Source organism: Eulemur rufifrons, chromosome 3 (genome assembly GCF_041146395.1).
Source record: "Eulemur rufifrons isolate Redbay chromosome 3, OSU_ERuf_1, whole genome shotgun sequence".
NCBI lineage: Eukaryota > Metazoa > Chordata > Mammalia > Primates > Lemuridae > Eulemur > Eulemur rufifrons.
Genome location: NC_090985.1, coordinates 75,519,804 through 75,533,161, shown reverse-complemented (window position 1 = coordinate 75,533,161; position 13,358 = coordinate 75,519,804).

Sequence of the window (13,358 nt, the reverse complement as noted above, 5' to 3'; positions counted from 1 at the left end):
CACTGCTGCGTCCTTCTCCCACATTCCCTAAATGTCACGCATTTTTTTCTTCCCAAACTAGGAGTGTGCTTGCTGCTGAGGATGAGAATGTATGTCTCTGAGCCGTGGGAGAAAGGAGGCGCACCTTCCAGGACAGTCCGATTCAACACATCCTTGTCTAAAATACTGCATCGTTCATTCCATGTGTATTTATTGAGTCCTGCTAAGTGCCAGGCCTTGTTCTTGGTGCTGGTGTGCAGCAGTGAACTAAATAACCCTCACTGGGGAAGGGAGTAGACAACAATCAAAGAAAATAGGTGAGCTATAGGATTTCATAGAGGCAAGAAGTGCTCTAGAGAAAATAAAGTAGAGGAGGGGGTAGAGAGTGCTGGAGGTTTAAACAAAAGAAATGCTCATTTCCTTATATGAAAACTAAATAAATGCTCATTCCTTTATATTAAAACAAACTGAAGAATAGTATGGAGTATAATGTGAAATTTGAATGAAAAGTTGCATCGGTGGAGTCTGTCTACTTCCCTTGGATATAGTCTGTTCTCCCCTGCTGGCATGTGCTTTGGCTGGACACTTTGAGAAGCCCTGATGAGGAATAGCAAGAGTGGACTTTGGAGTGAGCATCTGTCCATAACCACACAGCAGCTGCCTCATGTCTGGTTTCTTCTGATCCTCAACAGCTCTTAAGCCCTTGAGTTCTGAGCCCCGAAGCTACCCAGAGCATTTTTTTTACATGTATTTGCAAAATTATGTAAAGAAAATCAGGCTCAATTTGACATTATGTTCAGTTTTTTAAAATTTTAAGATTCAGAAAAATAATAATCATGCTCCCCAAATCATGAGGTACAACCCTATCCAGGGCAGAAATACAGCAAACTTTTATCCACCAGTAACAGCTCTTTTATGTCCTTGTGAAACTTAAACAGTTGGATTTGTTGAGAGTGGTAGCTCCTTTTGAAAATGATTTTAAAACCAAAAGTAAAATTTTGCCCTTTAAAAAGGTTATGAAAGTAAAATTAGGTTAGTTTTTCCACACTTCTGGGAAAATTAAAAATGACTTCAGATGATGATTGTCATCACACCGTATGAAAAATAGATTTAAGGTTAAGAGAATCGCTCATCTATTACAACCTTCAGGCTGAAAGCCTGTCTAAGTAAAGCAGAAACTTCCACCCAGATAAATGTTTCTTCCATGAGCAATTAATTTAAACTCTCTTTAACAACACAATGTATTTTGAATATAGTAGTTCTCTATAATATCTCCCAAAGACTTGGATTTTTTTATTGACTATAAAAATGATAGCATTTTTTAATGTAACACATATTTGCTATTTCTGTGTGTGCGCGTGTGTGTGTGTGTGTGTGTGTGTGTGATTTTTGTCTTTGATGTTTCCTGATCAGTTTAGTCATCTGCTATTGGCACTTGAGAGGCAATAGAAAGAACACTGGACTGGAATTCCAGAGACTTGGGTTGAACCCCATTATTGGGATTACTAGCCATGTTACACTAGTTAAGTCTCCTCCTCTTGGCAGAATTCACAGCTCTAATATGAATGAGTTGCACTTTTTAAGATCTTTTAACTCTTGAGTTCCATGATATATCAACCTGAAGTATGTTTTAAGTCAAATTCTCATTACTAAAACCTATAAATGGAGTCTAATATGTATGTTAACAAATGTACATTGATATGTTTATTTGTAGACATATCTTCTAAGCCAATTCTAGGTGCTTTCTGTGTCTTAGGACTGCCATCTCTGTCCCTAACAACGTCACCAAAGCAGCACCCTCCCTGCTTTGTTGGGAATACAGAAATTATAAAATTATGCATTTTCTTGCTACCATCTTATTTTGCTAGTTATTGCTGGTAATAAGATGCCTTATGGCTAAAAATCAAGTAGTTGCTATGTTATATTATTTGTATCAAACCCCCTTTCCACTAAGTGAGGATTGCTTAGTCCAAGATGTATAGTTATTCCCTACTAACAATATTTTCATAACTCTGACGCTTTTCTCTCTTACGGCTTTTTTTACGCAGGGCCCTTTTGGTACCAGTAACTGAAATCTTACTCACATGAAAGAAAAAAAGAGGGGAGGAGAGGGATTTATCAGCTCAGGTAACTCAACCACAGATGAACCTGAGCTTGGGAAAAATTAGACATGGGGCCTTAAGTGATGTGTGCCTTTGTCTTTGTCTTTCTCTCTCTCTCTGAGTGTAGGTGCGTATCACTTGTTTCATTATTTGGTCAGCTGGAAACAAGTCCGCAGACAGCTCTGGCCACACATTCATCAGCCTTGTGGCCAGGGGCAGGGAACCCTCTGCCACCTGTATCAGCTAGAGAAATCCCAGAGAAGGATTTCTAGACAGCCCAGTCTGCATCATGAGCCCACACCTGTGGCCACAGGTGGACTTCTGTGATTGGTGGCCTTCACCAAACCATGTAGTTAAGGAGGAAAAGGATGGTTACCATACCGGGAAGAAAAACAACAAAAAAAGCCACCATATATTATAAAGAAAGCCAATGCTATCAAAAATCTGAAACATACAAATAAGCAGAAGGAAAAAAAATCACATCCAATCTCTCTTCCCAAAGATAACTGTTTTACTATATAATTGTTTTGGTATATTTATTTTCATTTCTCTCCTATGCATCATCTTTTTGTTTCATATTGCTTTTCCATCTAATTTTATAATAACCTGCCGATGCTATAGAGCTAATAGGGCAAAAATAAATCATAAAAATATTAGCAGAAATGTGCATGAATATTTTTCTAATCTCTGGGGAATAATAGCCATTTTAAATTTGATACCAAGTCAGAGCCATAGCAAAAGGGTGATAAATTTCATCACAAGAAACCTTTAAACTTTACCACAAAAGGCACCATTTGAAAGTTTTAAAATAAATGAAAGATAGTTATAAAATATTTTCAACATGGAACCAAGGATTAACATGCAGCAAAATACAAATAATTCAGTATTATTTAAACAATTAGATATATTATTTGTCTACCAGACTGGTAAAAATTTTAAAGCTTTAATAATACTCAGTGTTACCAAGAGTGTGCATACACTGTTGTATGAATCTGTCACATGTCTGTATACTGCTGCAGTAGCTATCATAATTCTAAAATGCACTTGCCACTTGAAGTCAGCAATTCCACCTCTAGCCATCCATCCTCGAGGAACATTGCTATATGAGCACAAAGGAGCACAGAGAAGGTACTTGTTGCAGCACTGATTTTAACGGCAAAATATTGCAAACAGCATAAATAGTCATCAAAAGAAGAATGGTTTAAAAAGAAGACTTTGGCCATGTATGAACCACTATGAAGCTACTCAAAAGAGTGAGGAAAGTTGCTGTATGCTACAAGGGAAAGGACCGATATTTTTAAGTGAAAAGAACAAGTTACAAAATACTTTTTACAGCAAGATCTCACTTGTGTTTAAAACAACACTCTACAAAATATGCTATGTACATCTACATAGTGTGATTTCAGGTGGCTGGCTAGGTGGGTGACAAAGTGTCTATAGGATACCTACTAACCTCCAGGGAGATGAATGGGCCTGAGAGGGTGGGCCAAGGAAATCTCCCCCTTGCTGTATTTTTTGGGTTTTTAGAAAGAATGTTTTCAAATATTATTACATTGTTAACTTAAAAATAAAGAGCAAAAACTTTTCGTAGCATAATTTTTACTACAGACTATTGTGTCGAGCTGGGCCATGATTTCACCATGTCTTGCTATTTGAATATAGTGCTGCCAACCTTTGTGCAGAAAGCATTGTACACCTTTTGGATTCTATCCTTAGGATGAACACCAGGAGTGGAGCCCGAGGTCAAATGGTGAGCGCATTTTCTTGATCCATTTTAGTAGGTGGCTTTAGGAAAGAGCCGGGCCCCTATGTGCACCCTGACAACCATGGGAGAGTGGCTTTGATCATATCTCACTCTTCCCAGCATTCTTGCCCTTTGCTACTTTGACAAGGGTTCCATCAAATCTCATTTTAATTTATTTCTTTGATCATTAATGAAGAAAAGTATTTCCCCATGTGCTCAAGCTTTATTTTCCCTTCTGCAAATTCTTTTCTTATCCTTTGTCCATAAGCCTAATAGAATCAGGGTTTTTCTTATCCACTTGTATGAGCTCTTGACATTAAAAACCCTATTGTTATATTTTCTACAAATACTTTCCTAGCTTTGTTGTTTGTTTCTAAGTTTCTTCCCTCCCCACCCCCCACCAAGTCTTTAGATTTACCTGTGGGTTTTTCTTTTCCTTTTTTTCACTGATTTTATTTATAAATTCTTATCACTGTTTTCCCCCAATGTTTGTACTAATGACCTCTGCTAGACTTCAGTATTGTTTTCCTTCAATTCCTGTTTCCTTTTTAAAATTTTCTTGCAGCAAGACTTCATTTCAACCACTATTACTTTGTTTACATGCTTGTCTCACATAATAATTTCCTTATACTCTAAGGATGTGCTATTGCTGGGGAGAATTATTAAAGTTTAGTTTTCAGATTTGATTCTCATTTACTTAGTTGTTGATCACATGCCTTTCTATCTGTATTTTAGTTAATAACCATTAGTTAATCCTCTCATCCTAATAGAAGTATTTCTAGCCTAAATAATAGTAATCAGCATAATAATATCTCTAGTAAGCAATGTTTTTCAAAATACCTTCTAAAATATATTAAAGTTCCTTTAATATATTTAACATTAATACAAGCACAAGCATACAAATGGCTTATCTTCTAGAACATTCTGCAGTGATGGAAATGGCCTATATCAGTGCTGTTCAATACAGTAGCCGCCAGCCACATGTAGCTATGGAGCACTTAAAATGTGGCGACTACAAGTGAGGAACTCAATTTTAAATTTTATGTAATTTTGATTAAATTTGAATAGCCACTTGTGGCTAGTGTCTACTGTATTGGACGTGCAGGTTCAGACCTTCCAAGGGTCATTTTCTACTTTCCAGATCCATTTTCAGTTGAATCTGACTGAGCTAATTAAGGAAACAGAAATCACACCTGGGATACTTTGCTGCACATCCAAATCCAAACTACCATAACTATGCATATGCCCACCTAATTTTAAAAACTGAATGTTTTGAATTTTTAGCTTATTATTAACAATTCTCATTCATTACTTCATCAGGCTTCCGATTAGGCTGTTTTCAGGTTTGAGGGTAGTGAGACATCTAAAGCTGCCAATCTATCCCCTTTGCCTCCAGTACTATTTTTATCTACACCATTTTAGTTTCTATGTTTGTTATTTTATTCTCAAGCTATTCCAGGGGGAAAAGTACCTGAATTAACCCCAGCAACCTATTATGAGAGTCTTGAAAGCCATAAAATATAATGAGACATCAGCACATGCTGATATAAATGCCCCTGGGATTTCTTAAAAGCTAGTTGTAAGTTTTTGTTGTTATGCCTATTAATATGAAAAAAAAATGAGAGTGAGGTTGAATTTTGTAAAGAGTGTAAAAGCTCCACAGTGCTCACCGTACTTATTAGGTATAGAATTTTCCTTAAACCATTGTAGATATGAAGACTGTCCTGGCCTATAACAAGCATGGATGAAGGAGGGCTGGGATGGGCATAGCAGGCTTGATAATCTTCCATTTCTTTCCCTCTGGATGCAGAGATTACTTGCAGTTTTTTCTCTTGTTCCTGTAAAAAGTGTGGTAGAATTGCATGTCCCACCACCGCCTACATACAAACCCCACTATCCCCATGCCCAGGTGGCTCCATCTAGTCACCTGTCACAGCCACACTGCCACCTGATGCCTTGCTTCCTCTCACCACATGGCAGGCAAAGCGGATCTCCAAGACCCCTGGCCTAAGCTGGAATATCAAACAAAACCTGTTATAAATATTTTTGGGTTTTGTTCCTTTTCAGAACTTAAGAGGAGGGAAGAGATGAAAAATGAAGAACAGGAAAGGAATGAAAAGAAAGAGAAAGAGTTAAGAAGGATGAGCAAAAAGAAAAACATAAGAACAGTCTTGGGTCTTCACTAACACATAACAATATCTAATAATCCACACGTAACCAAAAGGTTTTCTTCTATTTATCCTAAGTGACTATTTTCCCTTATTTAGTTCTCAGTGAAGAGAAGGAATAGCTAGTGATGATCTTGTGTATAAAAATAATGATCTTTAATATTTTTTCTCAATCTTTTCCAATAGGTTTTCAGTTCATTACCCATGTTGTTTCACAGGTTTTTTTCCCTACATTACTTCTATATTACTCTACTATTAGTGAACTATTTCCCTGTCAGTTTTAAATACCTTTCTCAAAGCGGGCCTTGTCTCCAGCTTCACCATGGGACACTGGGAATGTCAGGGACAATGTACTTGAGGCAAAGCTGTGTGCCTTTGGGTCTCTTCCACTTCGTTTTCTTCAGAGTCTTCTCCTTCCTAGAAGGAGAATCCAATGTCAGGAATGGAGTGTTATTTTGTACCTGTCCTAGGAGGACTTTAGGGATCTCACTAGGGAAACTGTGAAGGAGCTTGAGCAGGCGAGGTATGTGTTTCAGTGTGCATGTTGGGATGGTTATTCTGGCAGCAGCATGGGAGAGACCAGAAGGGAGTGATGGCAGCGTCAGGGGGATCTGCCTTCGTTCAGGTAGAAATGAAGAGGGTCTGAACTAAAGCTGCACCAGAGGGTAAAGTGAGGCGAGGATGGATTGGAGAAATAGCTACAAAGCAGACATCAACAAAAGTGGTGACCGCGGAATGTGGGCAGAATGAGAAAAGAAGGAACGAGGGACAATTGTCTGGTTTGGACTCATGGGACTAGTTGATCCTGGTGATAGTCGCTGAAGTAGGGGAAGCAGGCTGGTTGGGAACATGGCACCAATTAGGAAAGGTTGAATTTCAGGGGCCGGTGGACATCCAGGTTAAGTTGTGTGATAGCTTTTCCACATTTAAGAGATAGATCTGCATTGGCTCACTTTGGGAGGCAAGGCAGGAGGATCGCTTGAGCCCAGGAGTTTGAGATCAGCCTGGGCAATGTAGCAAGACCCTGTCTCTACAAAAAAAATAGAGAAATTAGGCAGGTGTGGTGGCTTACACCTATAGTTTCAGGTACTCCGAAGGTTGAGGCAAGAGCATTGCTTGAGCCCAGAAGTTCAAGGTTACAGTAAGCTATGATTTTGCCACTGCACTCCAGCTGGGTGACAGAGCAAGAACCTATCCCTAAAAAGAGAGAGAGAGATCTGGGGGGAAAGCAGGTGTCATGAAGGAGCTGTGCTGCTCCTTGACCTATTTGTCATTGGATCCATTTCTCACTTTCTCACAGGCAGCCAAACTCTGCCAGCTGTTTCTCCCAGGCTCCCTTCTCAGGGGCACTAGTGGGAGATTGGTGAGTTAAGCAGAAGCCAGGGAATTTCTCCCTGTATCTGCTCTAGGGGTGTCTTCCCACTCGACTTTTCCTCCAAGCTCCAGCTCTCCCACAAAGACCAGTGGCTCCAATTTCCACAAGTCAGTGGAGCCATTGGCTATAGTAGCCCCATCTCTTCCTTCTGTCCTTCCCACCTAAAAAGACAGCAGCTTCCTGTCCTTACTAATTTTTGGGTTGTCTCTACACCCTCTGCTTGTTTCCTCAGCTCTTCCATCACCAATAGGGATTAAATTCCTTATATTTTTAGACTTTTTTGTGTTCCTGCTTGGATCCTTCCTGAAATAGGAATCATTAACATACAGTCATGTTTGCTAAAGTAATGGAATATGCCTTGAGATTGTAGGTGGGGACTGAAAATTGCCACAGAATTTGGTAACAAGTTGGTGATGTTAACAAGAGGATGAAAGCCAGATTGCACTGGATTTTTTTACATGTCTGGGAATCAAGGAAGTAATGAATCCACATTTCAGATTCTAATTTTTTTCTAGAAATTTGACTATTAAAGGAAGAAGTAAAGGAAGTAGGATAAAGGATTTTTGATGATGGAAAGACTTGGATATTATTAAAATAAAAGATAGAAGAAATAGGAATTAAGACAGATAAGTAGAGAAGAAAGACCTCCCAGGGGAGTAGGCATAATGAGCCAGAGCTCAAATGGAGTGACTTTGTATATGTGGAGGGACATTTATTTGTCTCCTACAGGATATGGAGCCTCCAGAATATATGTAGATGTGGATATTTTTGTGAGTAGGGGGCCAGACAGAAACTTGAGTTAGTTCCAACCCAAAGGCTTCTGTGTTCTCTGAGAAATATCGGAGGGTGTGCTGGTGGTCGTAGGAGAGCAGAGGAAATCAGCACAGGCCCCCGAGCTGAATGTGAGAAGGAAGAGACACAGGTGAGGGCCATGGCACGCCATGATCAAAGAGCAGCTGACACCGGCTCCCACAAGTGGTGTTTCCACTATAGGACTGCATGATATTCTCCAAATTTGCTCAGGAGTGAGGAAAGCAAACACACTGAATATATAGCTGTGGTTCCTAACATAGGATGCCTGGAAAAGCAAGCAGTGGCATCACCTGGAAAGCTGCTAGATACGCAGAATTTCGGGTGAGCCCCAGACCTACAGAATTAGAAAATCTGGGTGTGGGGCTCAGCCTTCTGGTTTAAGAAGCCCTCCAGGTGATTCTAATGAATGCTAAATTTGAGAAGAACTGCTAGACCATTGATGCCCAAAGTCTGGTCTTCAATCAAGCAGCATCAGTATCACCTGGGAGCTTACTGCAACTGCAGAATCTCAACCCTTTCCGCCCCATCAGAATCTGGGCTTTAACAAGATCCCCAAGTGGTTCCTATGCATATTAAGTTAAGAAGCATTTAACTTGGTGACTAATTTTCCCTAGGGGTATTTGCAGATAGCCAGTGGATCTGTGAGGACCTAAGTGAGAGGGTACTTTTAACGGAATAGTTTCAGGTTCAATTCAGATGACAGGAGATATATTACATTTGGAGGCTGAGAAGTCTCCCTAATAACACTGAAATGACACCATATAGTTGGCCATACCTCCTGTCTCCTCCCAGGGGCTGTACTTGAGATCAATATTTAAAAATATAGTGTAAAACAAGATGCTCCCCTAAAAGTCTAGTTCTTCAACTAAGGTTATTGAGTGTCTACTGTGTGTTCCAAGGTCTTTGGTGGACCCTGAAATGCCCAGATTGTTACTCAGTTCCTGTGCCCAGGAGCTTCCAGTCTAACAGAAGACATAGATGCATAAGCACATTATTACATTTCCTTTGGTAAAGACATGATCATGATCTTTGCATGATCATGCAAGGGCATTGGGGGATCATGGAGAAGAAGGGAGCCAGACAGCTAGGGTGGGTCATGGAAGGCTTGTCGGATGAAATACTACCAGAGCCGAATGAGTGGAACTACCAGATGATGAGGTGGTAGGAAGGACATTCCAGGGAGAGGTGGCCTCGGGAGCAAAGAAACAGGGACAGCACAGAGAGTTGGGAAACTCCACCGTGGGGATGGGAACATATTCATTGCAATGCCAGGATATATCTTCTTTTAAAAAACAGTTCTTTGTGACATATTCAGTCCAAAGACTATGTAGTCTAACTTAAGAGCTCTTTTTGTGTGGGGCTGAGGCTTAGCTGGTGCGATGGAAGGATTCACCAGTGGCAGCAGCATTGACATCAGTGCACATCACATGGGAATCAACAGCCCTGAGAGAAGGAAGTCAAATGCATGTTAGGTGGTCTATAGCGGAACTCTTCTATTGTCACATCACTCTTCTTCTCAACCCAGAAAATGTGATTTTGATGGTACAGAGAAATGTGAATACTCAGGTTGAAAACATTTGACACCCTTATTTCCCCACTCAGCCCAATGTGCCTAAAGGCACCCTGTGTATACCCAGGCCAGCAATGCCAGTCCTCTCTCTCTCTCTCTCTGCACTCCTGGGTTATATAATCTTAGCTGCAATCATGATGAACATATGCCAGAATACACCAGAATGACTATCTGAAAATTCTTCCCCAAGTACCTCAGCCCTTCACCCACTGCAGAAGATGGGCTTGAGTCCCCAGGCACAAGGGTATCCTGCTTCAGTGGTCTTTAGCTTTGACACATTTATGCTGGAAGACATGATGTTTTTAACTCCTAAAATCCTCCTTAAAGAAAGAGGCAAATGCCTTATATTTGGGTCTCACAGCATCTCTCATTTTACAACAGTGCCCACTCAAATAATAAAGTTTGAACGATAAAGTATTATTTGAAGGATGCATATGAGCCTGAAGTAATCTTAATCATTGCTAGTTTGAGATATTTATAGAGGCCACTTGATGCAATCAGTGAAACCAGGAGTCAAAGAAATTTAACTTCAATTTGCCCATTTTTCTGGGATCACCAGTGCTGGATGTTGCTGGAAACAGGACTTCTATATACCAGCTTACAAAGCAGGATGGTGTGTGATTTTGGTGTGGTGATCACAAGTAGTAAATGAATTTCTTGTGGTTGGGATAAAGTATTCCGAGGCACCATCATACACAGATCCAAAAAGTGCTGCAAGTCAAACAGCTCATCTGGAAGTGAGTATGATGTGGTTTGTAGAACTGTTAAAAGATTGGAAAAGTGATTCTCTGAAGGGAAGACCTGATGTAAAAGACCTATGTGGAAAGTTTGAATAAAATAGATTCGAGGAATATGAGAATGGTAAAAAGCAAACTTAATTTACATTATCATTTTATAAAATGCTTACTTTTAAATATTTGCCTGTAACATTTAATGAATAGGGTTTTTTTTTAACTTAATTATGTTACATAGCAATCCAGTTTGGTCAACCTGTTGAGTAGCAGGCTCACACATCTGATATCCTACTCAACACTTTAACATCTAATAAACATCTCAAACTTAACAAGACCAAACAAAATTCTTGGTTTTCTCCTCAAACTTGTTCTTTCCCCAGTTTTGCTCATTTTAATACATGGTACCACAGTTTACCCATTAGTTTAAGATAAAAACTTAGAAATCATTCTTGACTCCTTTTGTTCTCCCACATCTTCAAAATATATCCAACCAATCCCACCTCCACCACTACCGTATTCCCCTAGCGCCTGTCATCTCTACCCTTGACTACCGTGCTAGCATCCTAGCTAGTCTTATTGTTTCACTTTTGTCCTCCCACAGGCAAACCTCCACACAGCAGCCAAACTGTGTTGAATATACAGAAAATGAAGCATGCCCCTCCCCTGTCTGAGAGCCTCCAACAGTCACCCATCACACTAAGAAGAAAGCTAAACCTTCTTCTGAGGACTAGAAGACGCTGTATAATCTAGCCCCATCCCATCTCTCACTAACCTTCTCTCCTTTCCCTCCCCTCTATCCACACCACCTTCTCAGTCTTCTTTGACCACACCAAACTCCTGTTCAGGTCGGGCTGCCGCACTTCCATTCCCCTCTGCCAGAACACCCTTTCTCCAGGTTTTACCATGACCTGCTGCCTCCTGGGCTTCACTCAGGTGTCTGCTCAAATATGTCCTTAAAGAGGCCTTTCCTCACCACCCTGCTAAAATTGCACTCCAAACTTGATACTTTCTTCTTTTTCTTTTGAGAACTTATATTACCAGCAGCTCCATGAAGTTGAAATATTATCTGTTTTGTTCATTTCTCATCCCTGAAATAGTGCCCGGCATATATGGGTGCTCAAACACTTTTTTCCTGAATTTAAAGTAGTATTTGACTGTTCCCTGTAAGAACAGTTCCTCTATATCCCTATAAGAATGATTAACCATTCTAGTGGGCCAACCAATTTATCTCTTTGTTAGATCTAGTGGTTCTCAAATTTCACCATGCATCAGAACAACCTGGAGGGTTTTTGAAAACACAGATTAAGGGTATACATCCTCAGAGTTTGTGATTCAAAAGATGTGGGATGGGGTTGGAAAACTTGCACTCTAACAGGTTGCAAGGTACTGCTGGTGCCGCTGGTCCAGGTGACACAGTTTTAGAACATAAGAGTCAAACATCCCCTCCAGCAACGTCACTTCTTCACATTTTCTCTTCCCTGTCCCTGTACCCTCTTTGCAATTGCCCATCGCATCACAGAAAGCTGCAGAACTGATGCCTCAGATCTGCTCCTCAGCAGAAGGACAATCTTGTGATATGAAACAGTTGAGGATCAAGGCTTCCATTTCCCGACTCCCAGCACTGTGTGCTGTACTTATCAGACTCTGAAAGTCTGTGGGGTGAAAGTGTCTGTGGAACATTATGCATTCTAATTATGTCAAAATTCTTAAGGGGAATGCTTTTCATCCTCATCCCCTGCCAGGCTTTAAGCCAGTGCTTTCTGCACCTTGTAGAATATGTCAGGATCATCAGCACTAAAAGGCTGTGGTTCGGCCCATACAATGAAACGGAGCTCTGCCATAGCAATCGCGAGCCTGGGCAGTGAGTGAGTGTTTAACTTTTGCCCTGTACTATTCACAGGGAGCAGGAATGAGACCCAGTCCTTCAGATGCAGCAGAGAGATTTCTTATTTATTCCAATGGACTATGGTTGGGTGAAGGGGAGAATTTGCTGAAATGTTTCTCATTTTAAAGGTGTGTGCTTATGTGTAAATGTGTGTTTCAGACTTCCACTTAAATGAATCAGCCTGGAGCCCTTTCAGGCTTCTTCTCCACCACCCAACTTTTTTTATGCACCTTTAAAGTTGAGTGAAAATTCTGAGCTCTATTTTCCTTTAGCTGTCTTCCTGATATTCTTCTACTGCTGATTCCCTAGAGTAAAATCATTAAAGGTCTCTCTCTGAGAATGCAATTATCTTGAGAATGAATTCAACAGTCATTGTCCATCAATAACTTAGCCAGAATTTATTTGTGAGAAGCCAAGCAAGCTCTTAGCAAGTCTTTGAACTCAGGAGAAAGTTTTATAGGAAAGTAGTAAGGGGTGTAACTAGTGAAGTCTGGGGTAAAAAGTACAAAAGACACTGCATCCTTGTTCTGTATCTTGACTGTGATGATGATCACATGAATCTACACTTGTGATACAATTACACAGAATTAACCCCCCCACACACAAACACACACACACACACACACACACCCCCCACACACAGACCACTGCATGTAAAACTAGTAAAATCTGAACAAGGTAAAAGTGCATCAATGTCAATATCCTGCTTATAACATTGTACTATGTTATGCAAGATGTTACCATTGGAGGAAACTGGGTACACAGAATCTCTCTGTGTTATTTCTTAAAACTGCATGTGAATCTACAATGATCTCAAAATCAAAAGTTTAATAAAGAAGTGCTGCAGAGAGCAAAGGACTGGGTGATGTCAGAATGCAGCGGCAGAGAAAGAAACTTAGGAGCCCAGAGAAGAGGAGAGGACCTAAATTTGAAGGGAAGAGACGCACAGAAGGGAAGATGGGGCATGTTCCTAAGGAAAGCTTCATTC